This window comes from Taeniopygia guttata, chromosome W (assembly GCF_048771995.1).
Source record: "Taeniopygia guttata chromosome W, bTaeGut7.mat, whole genome shotgun sequence".
In the NCBI taxonomy this organism is placed as follows: domain Eukaryota; kingdom Metazoa; phylum Chordata; class Aves; order Passeriformes; family Estrildidae; genus Taeniopygia; species Taeniopygia guttata.
Genome location: NC_133064.1, coordinates 23,326,570 through 23,336,645, shown reverse-complemented (window position 1 = coordinate 23,336,645; position 10,076 = coordinate 23,326,570). Strand labels below are relative to the sequence as shown.

Below are 10,076 nucleotides of genomic sequence, written 5' to 3'. Positions count from 1 at the left end.
CATCATAGGTTTCAAAGGCCTTGCTGAGGCCCATATCTGAGGCCTAGGCTGGGGGTAGCGCAACCTTCACTCTAAATATCAATCATGTCCTCTCTCTCTCTCCGAAATCCTGCTACAATTCCTCCTTTTTCTTTTTGAGCTACCCAGATGGACTTAAGGGCGTGGTTAGTCATTTTCTGCATGCAGTGTAATAAACAAGGTATAAAGATAAAAAGGTATAAAATAATTATAATAATAAGAAAAAGTACAATACCAAAATGAACTAAATCTTTGACCCAACCAGCAAAACCTAAAGAATTGAGTCAGTTAGCAGAGTGTCTACAACGACAAGTTTCATGTTGTCCTTCAGTTGCGTTAGCTGTTTGTAAATTGATTCAGAGTGGTCAGAAAAATTCATGCAACACATGCCTTCAAAGTTCTTCACACCCATGTCCTTGAGCTAAAAGAAGGAAGTCAATGGTGGCTCTGTTTTGAAGAACTGCATGACGGGTGCTATCTACATCCATGGCAAGCTCACTTAACATTTTAGATGTAATATTAATTTGCTTCCCTGTCCAGCAGGCCAGGGTTTTCAATTGTGTGAGAGCTTGCTTTGAAGCAACTCCTTGGGAGAAAATTGAGGCTAGCATTACAGATGTGCGCCCCCATAATGATACTTGATCCATACAGTTGGGGTCTGACTGGAGAACACTCCGTTTGGCTCGTTAAGGCTTCTGGGGCAATCCAAGAACCTGATGAATGGTAGGGGCAAACAGTGTTAATTTACCAATGTAACATGGGCCTCCCATAGCTTTTTGAGGTACCGCAGACCAGGCTCGGTCTCCACAAATTAGGAAAATTCCTGGTGGCAGTTTTCTTGGGGCAGTTTTTGGTGGTATCACGGATTGTGTCCAATTGTTACAATATTCTGAATAATTATAATACAATGGAGATCTGGGAGACAACCAAGTGTTGTCATCTGTTGGCTGTCTTTATTTTTGGGTTGGTTTTGTAGCATGAGGTCTAAATATCAAACAGTAATTTCCTGAGACAGAACCCAAAAAATCAAATTCTTGAGGTTTGACATTAACAATTTTAAGATTTTGCACGACTGCAACAGCTTGTGCTCCCAAAACACTTTTTGGATGTATTTTGGCCAGAGTCCAAGTTTTGAACTCTGCGATAGAACTCAGTGGAACTCCAATTAAACAAGTACGAAAAGAATTGGATAGTCTGATTAACAACAGGCAGAATGAATCTTGCCCAGTTTGTTTGGCCCAAGTGATCTACACGCTTTGTCTTTTGTCAATGTCAAGCATACCAAATACCTTAGTTACTAAAACACTACTTAATAGAAACACTCTGACCCACCACATATTTCTCACGTTCTTGATTGCCCTGTTTACCATGAAAGGAACAAACTTAATTCTAAATAGAAGCTATAACTTATGATAGACTTAATTGCCACTGTGCCTTCCCAAGTCTCAGCTAGCACTAGTGCCTTTGCCAGGATTCAAACACAGGCTGCCAGCGTGGCAGACGGGAATTCTACTGCTGAGCCACTAGGGCAGTTGCTAGGTTACTAAGTCTCAGCTAGGTCAGTACCTTTAGCACTGCAGCAGCAAAGGCCACTCTCATGTGCTGCGGGGGGCAGGAGGTATGGCCTGTGGGAAGATGAAGCCACCAGACTGAAAGACACGCAGAGCGACTCTGACAAAAGCAAGGAGCCATCCTTCTGGGGGCATCAGAGTTCCGAGTTTATTGGCTCGAATAAGATAAGCACAAAAAGGCAATGGGCACCATGTGCCTGGCTTCTTAAAGGGGGGTGGTAACAGGGGGAGGAAACAGCAGCCAACCAATGGGATAACACCTGGGGGTGGTAACAGGGGTGACACGCAGGGGAAACTTCCAATGAGGTAGGAGGGAGGGAGGGGACCCCGGAGACCAGCTTATCACTCGAGGCCCTGGATGGAACTTTCTAGGTGGAAGGGAGAGATCTCTGAGAGACAGACAGGCTCCAGGGTGGAGTTGGGGGGAATAACGCAGCAGGAATGCAATGAACTGGGTGGAGGGAGGAATGACAGGCAGACGGAGGGAGGAGAAGAAGGGAGGCTGGACCATTTTACAAAAAGAGGAGGAGAGGGAGCAATCATAACTGGGGAGAAACTTAAAACACACCCCAACACTTAATGTTATGCTTATGATAATCTAACTTATTTTCCTGTGCTCTACAAAGTTAATTTTCATCAGAACTAGATTTGTCACGGGATGTTCCAGGTAAATTGTTGTCATCAACGTTGTTATCACTGTTGTCTGGTATCTCTGCCTGTGGACACGCTCGTGTAAATCTGTTCAGCATCCAAACTGGACGAGAACCTGTTGAGACACACATATAACCTCTACCATTAAACAACACAGGACTTGGGCCTTGTCATTCACCTGTTCGCATGTCCTCGTGATAAACATAAAGTCCTGGAATTGCTTGTGGTCTTCCCTCTTTTTCTTTTCCCATTGAAAAACAGTGACAACGGCAAATGTTCAATGCAACGAGCACTCAAACCATGTTGTAATTTTTCTGAAACTCGAATCAAAGCTCTTTGTTTTATGATTGCATAGGGTTTTGGGGTTTTTGGGTTTTTTTGTTTGGTTTTTTTTGTTTGTTTGTTTGTTTTTTTTTAATCTCTATCTTCTTACTCTGAACTGCCATGGTCTGCCTAGTACAGAAGCCATAGCAATCCAGGCTTGAGCCTGGGCAGCTCCCACATTATATACTCAAAACTATGTATACTATGTTTACAGTTCCCATACCAATCTATGTTGGACAGTGTGACCCTATCCTAAACTAATAGAAAAGTGTCACCATCACAGCAAGTCATGGAGGACAAGAAGAACAAGAAGGCCATGGCACACCTAAATCTCTCCATCTCGTCCTCTGAACCCCTTATCTTAAAAAACCCAAAATTCTATTTTTCCACCCTGTGTTAGTTCAAATATCACACTACTAAAACCCTTGTGACTTGTAATTCCTCATCCAGAGTCAACAGCTTTCCACAGGCTAAAATTGAAGCCACAGATGTTTTTGACTTCTTGCCAGAGTCTCCGGACCCCTGCCAGGGTCTCCAGACAGCCAGGGCAGCCGGAGGCATGTCCTGGACTCTGACATCTCCCTCTCCTCTTTGCACCAAAAATACCTCTTTGGCAGCCCTGTTCATGGCTCGCCGCATGCATTGAAAAAGGCATGGCAAAATGAACAGAAGAATCACAAGCCCTACGAAAATCAATCATAACCCAGTAACTAAATTCTATAACATCACTAATTCCCACATCCATGAACAAAACTAAAATCCATGATCTTTTGTGGGTGAAACACAAATCTTTGCACAGTCCACATCTTCTGAGCATCTTCTGCTCTGCTTGTGGAGAGATCAGAGCTTTCTTGCAGCTGATAAAGTTCCACATTCTTCACTGAAATCCATCTAGACTCTGCACCTCTTAAAACACGAAAAAACCCAACATCCCCACAGGGACTGGAAGGTTTTCTCTCAATTCTGTTCTCTAAAATTGCATGAAGAAATGGAGATAACAACATCTTTGTTATAAACATGAGAAAAACATCAAAAACAAAAAACCGCATGTGGTAAAGAAACTAACAACAAATAAAAATCAACTAGACAATATACAATCAATATTACATGTAAAATCACACAATCATCAAACACTACAACACTGAATTGTTGTCCCAGAGTCTGCAACAGCTGACAAACCTTAAAACAACAGAGATTTGGAGAAAACATGTCCGGATCCATGCGCTTCCAAAACTCTCTTTCAGGCTCAGCTGTCCTATATGGTCAAATTGCCAAGTCAAAAGGACTTGAATACTTTTTGATGCAGAAAACATCTGGGTTAATCACTCCATCCAAGTAGAGCTAAAGCTTGGCCGTAGCCTGAACTCTAATTGGAGGATATCATTTAACACATTATAAAACAAAAGTCTTAGAAATAACAGTTATGAGTAAGAAACCTTATGATTAAAGACTTATCAAACCATCAAATAATTGAATATTTCCAAAATTTCCTTCAAGATAGAGATTCTTCAAACACAACAAACCTTTTCTTCAGAAATCTGAAAATTTGAAATCTGAAATTTTAAACCAAAATCTGGACAATGAAAGTGTGAAGGAAGTGTAGCTGCATAAAAGATTGGATAAAGAAAACATATGAGTAGTTAAAAAATAAAAAGCAGGATCCTGAAGAGACACGTCTTGTAAACAATCACACAAAGAGATAGTAAAACACATGAAAACTGACTGTAAATACTATAACAATACCTTAATACCTTAATAATAATTCTTATCACAAAAATCAGAGAACTCACATTATATGATCCACTTATCAACAAGAAATGTTTGAAATAGTTTAAGACAATCTTTTTAAAGCATTCATATAACATTAATAACAATCACTATGTATCTTAACATTAGCTATAAAAACTTTAAAATAATCACTATTTATGTTATTATCTATAAAAGCAAAAACAAAGATTACAAACTCAACACTAACAATCAATCTGACTGACATTTCTGAAATGTTCTGTTTTGCAGAGACATTTTTGATAGCTGAATCATTACTGATACTTTTATCTTTATACAGTGATTTCCATCCATATCGTATTTGAGATAACATTGATTTGCATATTGTTCCCCCTTCTTTGCATCTTGGACAATGACTCGGTACTGCTGCACTTTTGTTATGCTTTCTTTCTCTTGCAAAAAATTGGAAAAACACTGTTGAAATTTTTGCTGTAATGTTGCAATCCTGCCACCGGTGGTGCTGCTGCCCTTGGTGTTGCCGCTGCCACGGCAACCAGGTCTGGGTGGTGCCGTGCAGATCTCCTCTGCCGTCTTGCCGCAGCGGCCGTGTCCAAACTCGGCCCCCCCTCGTGTGGGTTGCTACTGTCTCACAGCCGCGGCCACGTCCGGTTCCACCCCCCACGTGGGGAGCTCCGCTGCCATTGCTGGATGATGCGGGGCCACCCCCTAAGCTCGCGCGGTCCCTGCTGCTGCGTTTCCAGGGAGATGAAAGGGCGGCACCGCCTCGCTCCCGTCTCTGCCTGGTCTCCGCCCCTGTGTTCCATCTCCTGAGCCAGCCCCGTTCCGTCATCAACTCCGCCTGTCTCCTTGGGTTTCACCCCGCCCACAGAGTGGGGCGGCTGGGCCATTTCCTGCCTCCCTTCATTCTTCCTGGCCGTCAGCAGAGTCACATCCGCTGCCTGCGCACCTACTTCCACCGCTGCTGTGCCCGCGCGTCCTGGTCTGCTCGGCCCGGCAACGCCCAGCGGTCGGCTGGTGCTCGCTACCACAGCCTGCTCCGCTGCAGTATCCGCCGCTTTTTTCTCGGTGGACATACTTTGCAAGGTATGTAAAATATTTTTCCAAGCCGAGTCCCACAGCAGCTGCCCCAGTTCTTGCCACTCCGTCTCGCTAAAGATGAGTGAGGGCTTCTGTAATTTTCCCTTGTTTCTGGCCCACAGAAGCAACTCTAATTCAGTCCCCTTTAGCTTGTCCCCTCTCTTGGAGAGAATATACAAAGGGAGCTGCCGCGCTGCTTTCCAGTCGCTATCCATGTTTACTTTCTCTCTCTTTGCATGCGGCTCACCTGCCAACCAGTGCGAGGCGCTCCTAGCATTCACTCGAGCCAGCAGCGACACTCGCTCCAGCCCCTCGCTCCGCCTCGTCCACTCGCGCCGCGCAGGCGATGCGTGAACCGCGGAGTCTTCTGTTGTGATCCTGCGTTTCCCGTAGCAAGCAAGCGATTTGGAAACCCTTCTCCCGTCACAGCCAGCACAATTTGCAGTCTGGAGTCTTCGATGCTCCGGAACCCTGATCCCCCTCACTAAAAAGCGATTTGGTATCGTGATCCCCGTTGCAGTAGAAGCGATTTGGGATCTGAGTCACCCGTTGCGTGTCTTCCCCTCACGCCATTCGGAGACCACCCCCTGTCGCCACTGGGGTGATTTGGGAGCTCATCGGAGTCTTCCAAATCCCTTGTTTGGGTGCCAAAAGAAGCATGGGACTTCTTATAAAATAGGCAATGCTGAACAGGACAAACGCAGATCAAGCCAATATGGTTAATGCTACATTCTCCAATTATTGTTTATAAGATGGCAGTTTATACACACTTCAATATAGTTTACAAATTGTGAGCATACTATCATTGGCCAGCAAACATTGTTTGTCTTTGTCTTAAGGTTGCTAAAGTTTCACGCTGCAGACCTATACTAATTCACACTCAGAAAGCTCATTACTTTGTAGTCACACCTGAACATAATTTCTAACTGAACCACAGACTAATTCCTACCTGCGTCATCGGTTTCAAAGGCCTTGCCAAAGCCCATATCTGAGGCCTAGGCTGGGGGTAGCTCAACCTTCACTCTAAATATAAATCATGTCCTCTCTCTCTCAGAAATCTTGCTACAGGGAAAAAACTGAGAGCCTGAAGACATCTGGAAGTTTGCCAGCAGAGGAGAAGGGGAGGGAAGGGAAGGTGCCCAGCGTGGGAGATGGAGTCCTGGGCCAAGATTTCAGCCATCTGGGGAGTCCAGGATTTTTAACCCCTTCCTGGCGAGACAGAGTGAAAATTTAACAGGGTAGAAATCCATTTAGATTTAAGTGAAATGTGCCACTTTGAGCTTGCTAAATATGCTGCTTAGTCTGGTGACTGCAGGCCTAGCAAAACTACCCCAGCTAAGGAGAAAGAATGCAAATTTCCACACTAAAAGATAAAAGATAAGAAAGACTCCTCAGACCTTGAAATGGACAGGGCAGAGCGACCCAGGAGTTCTTTCTGTACTTTCTGACAAAAACTGAGTACAAGTGTAACTAACTGTAAGTGTAATGTGAAATCAGCAGAATGAATATGCATTAACCTATTGTGAAATTCTATGCCTATGGAAATTAGTAAGGGTAATAAAAAAAGATTGGGAGTTTTCAGAGGCACGCATGTCCATTAAAGGGCAGTGAGTCCCGGCATGCGTCCACAGCGCTATGAATAAACATACCCATTCCCTACAAATCTTTATTAGAATTGTGGAGTTTAATTTTTCATCCACGTTTCACTGGGGAATGAAGGCTTTGTGAAATATTACTCCTCCTCGATTTGAAGGAAAGAGAGACAGCCTGGGACCTGAGATGTTAGGAAAAGAAGGTTGGGGGGAGATGATGTAGTGGCTTCTGGCTGGACTTTTCTTGTTAGCCATAGACTGAACCAATTTCTCCTCCAAGAGAGACTGTATTTTAGGGGGATGCATGGTGACCCAAGAGACCTGCTTCAGCAACTACCAGTACAAGAACAGAGTGAACACAGAAGAGCTGTGGAGGGTGTGATGATGCCCTCTCTCTTCAGAGAAGAAGAAGATCTCTGTTCTTGGACCCTCGGCCCCAGGGGAAAATGGGGGGAACAGTGGTCCCAAAATGAGACACTGGACTGTTGTTCCTTTTGGTCCTTGGCAAAGCATCCTTAAAGGAGCCCTATGAGCCGTCTGTCCATGCACAGTGGTGAGAGCACTGTGCATGGAAAGGAGAGGGTCACGCTGGCAGATTTTCTCTGGGTGGTGCCATGTGTGACATGGAAACACAAGAAGTGGCAGCTGTGTTTCCTGGGGGTCTATGGTGCAAGGGAGACTCCTCTCTCCCCTGATGGACTTGGTATTGATTATATTGAAGGGTGAAAACTGGATTAAGGGTCCAAGTTGTGTCTCACTGTGGTTTGTTGGAGTTGGGTGGTGGGAGGAGGAATGTTTTGAAAGGTTTTCATTCTGGATTTTTTGTGTGTTTTTCTTTCTTTTTTTCCTTTTATAGTTATATAGTAGTAGTCGCTTAATAAAGTTTTTTTTCCCTTGTTATTAAGCTTGGCCTGCTTTGCTCTGTTCTCAATCACATTTCACAGCATTCAATTGAGAGGTTGCATTTTCATGGGGGCACTGGCATTATACCAGTGTCAAACCATGACACTAGCACAAAATTTAAACAGATGGATATTAAATGCCATTTCAGTATCTTGCTAGAAATATTATTTGTACTTTTAAGAAAAGTCTAGAATACAATTTTCTTTGTAGAAATGGCACATATCCAAATTCTACAATGAGATGTTTAGAGAGGAAACACTGTAAACCAGCTTTTTTCTGCTGTCATCAGTAGTTTATTCAGCTTATGTAATTTACATTTCCATTCCCCTTCCAAGATACTCAGACACTGCATAAGGTAGCAAAAATTCAAAAACAAAGTATAGCTGATGGATTTTAGGAAGAAACTAACTGTTTTTTTTTTTTTTTACTTTAGTAGTATTTTATATTTTGATGACAGCTTAAAAACTGGTGGATATGATTGTGATGTTAATTTGGTGGATTTGGCTGGAATGCATGCCTCTCTCAAAGCTTTTCAAGTGATCCAGCCTTGTGTGTGATAGGCATTAAAAAAAAACTTTTTTTCTTTTAACCTAAGACAGTGCCTGTTTTAGGCTCCAAATAGAATGCACAAAACCCTTGTAAGATAGCTTGTTTGAAAGACTTTTATATTCCATTATAGTTTTTGTGATAAATGGAATAGGATCCCAAGAACTTGTCTGCTTGTGTCTTCTCAGGTATTTTCCAGGGATTTGCAAATACTTTCCTTTTGGACAGCTGCAGGTAAATTTGCAGATGCATTTGTTAATAGCATATCAGCCAATCTATTATAAAACTCTCAGAGACAGAATACATTTTCCATATTTACTTTGCTTATATAAAATTAATGAGGAAGAGAAGAAAGTTAAAACAGTTGACCCCTTTGTGGAGACCCTCTATAATTCCTGCCAGTATTTTGCAGGAGGGAATATAGTTTTCATTAAATCTTCTGTTTCTGAAAGTACCGGTCCTTTGCATTGCACTGACAGTCAACTATCTACATTGTGTGCATTTAAAAAGTATAGGTCTATTAGGGAAAAATCCCTATATATTTATGATCTGAATGAGGAGATTGAGTGCACCCTCAGAAAGTTTGCAGGCACCACCGAGTGGGAGTGTTGATCTGCTGCAGGGCAGGAGGGTTCTTCAGAGGGATTTGGACAGGCTGGATTGATGGGCCAAGGCAAATTGTATGAGGTTCAACAAAGTCGTGTACTAGGCCCCACATTTGAGTCATACAACCCCCTGCAACACTACAGGCTTGCGAAATAGTGTCTGGAAAGCTAACCAGCAGAACCTCAGGGCCTTCTAGAAGTTTACAATAGAAATAAAATCTGTATAATTTGTACATAAACATGAACTAAAGCAGATGTTACTATTTAGTGGTTTTATATGTGTATCACTAGCCAAAAGATATAGTCATCTGAAAAGAACAGCTTTAGTAAAAAAAGTATCTAGCCTAGTTAATTGGCAATATATTTTACAAGCAATAAATAAATCAACTTTATAATCAATTTCAGCAGTAGATTTTCTCATTATTTCTAGGCTCTCATGATATTTAAAAACCTGACCTGAATTTAAATTGCCTATATAAATAGAATCCTTGTTGCTGGTTTCAATAGATATATAATACTAAACTCAATTTTTTCCTATTCTTTCTCTAAAGCTGCAGTTACTGAGGCAGATTAAATATACAAAACATTTTATTGAAAGGTAGTTTATCTACTCGGAAACCTTACATCACCTTGAAAGGGGTAAAATGTATCAGCAAAGGATGGAAGAATTTGGCTAACTTCCCTGACCACTGTTGTAACAAAATGTGGTCCCCTATCTAATGACATTCCCAAAGGAACCCTAAACCTTGGAATTATATGATTGAGCAAAATTTTCACTACCTCCTTTGCTGCGTTAGTGTGACAGGGGTAAGCTTCAGGCCATCAACTGAAGGTGTCAACCAATACCAATACATACCTGTATCCTTCTTTGCATGGTAACTCAGAAAAATCTATATGCCAATAATCACTAGGGAGATGCCCTGCTTTTGTTATCCCTAACACAACCCTTTTGCTCATGTTGGGGTTGTTTCTACAACAGATTTCACACTTGCTTGTTATAGATTGTACAATATCAGTCATTCCTCTCCCTATCACTACCTTCC

The 10,076-nt window shown here is 42.3% G+C and overlaps 1 long non-coding RNA gene across 1 annotated transcript; it reads left to right on the top strand.

The window, feature by feature from the left end:
* The first annotated feature begins 5,176 nt into the window (after positions 1-5,176).
* Positions 5,177-7,879, top strand: LOC116806857 (uncharacterized). Its single transcript, XR_012053387.1, has 2 exons — positions 5,177-5,393; positions 5,646-7,879. It is a non-coding gene; the product is annotated as an uncharacterized lncRNA (long non-coding RNA).
* Positions 7,880-10,076: the final 2,197 nt, after the last annotated feature.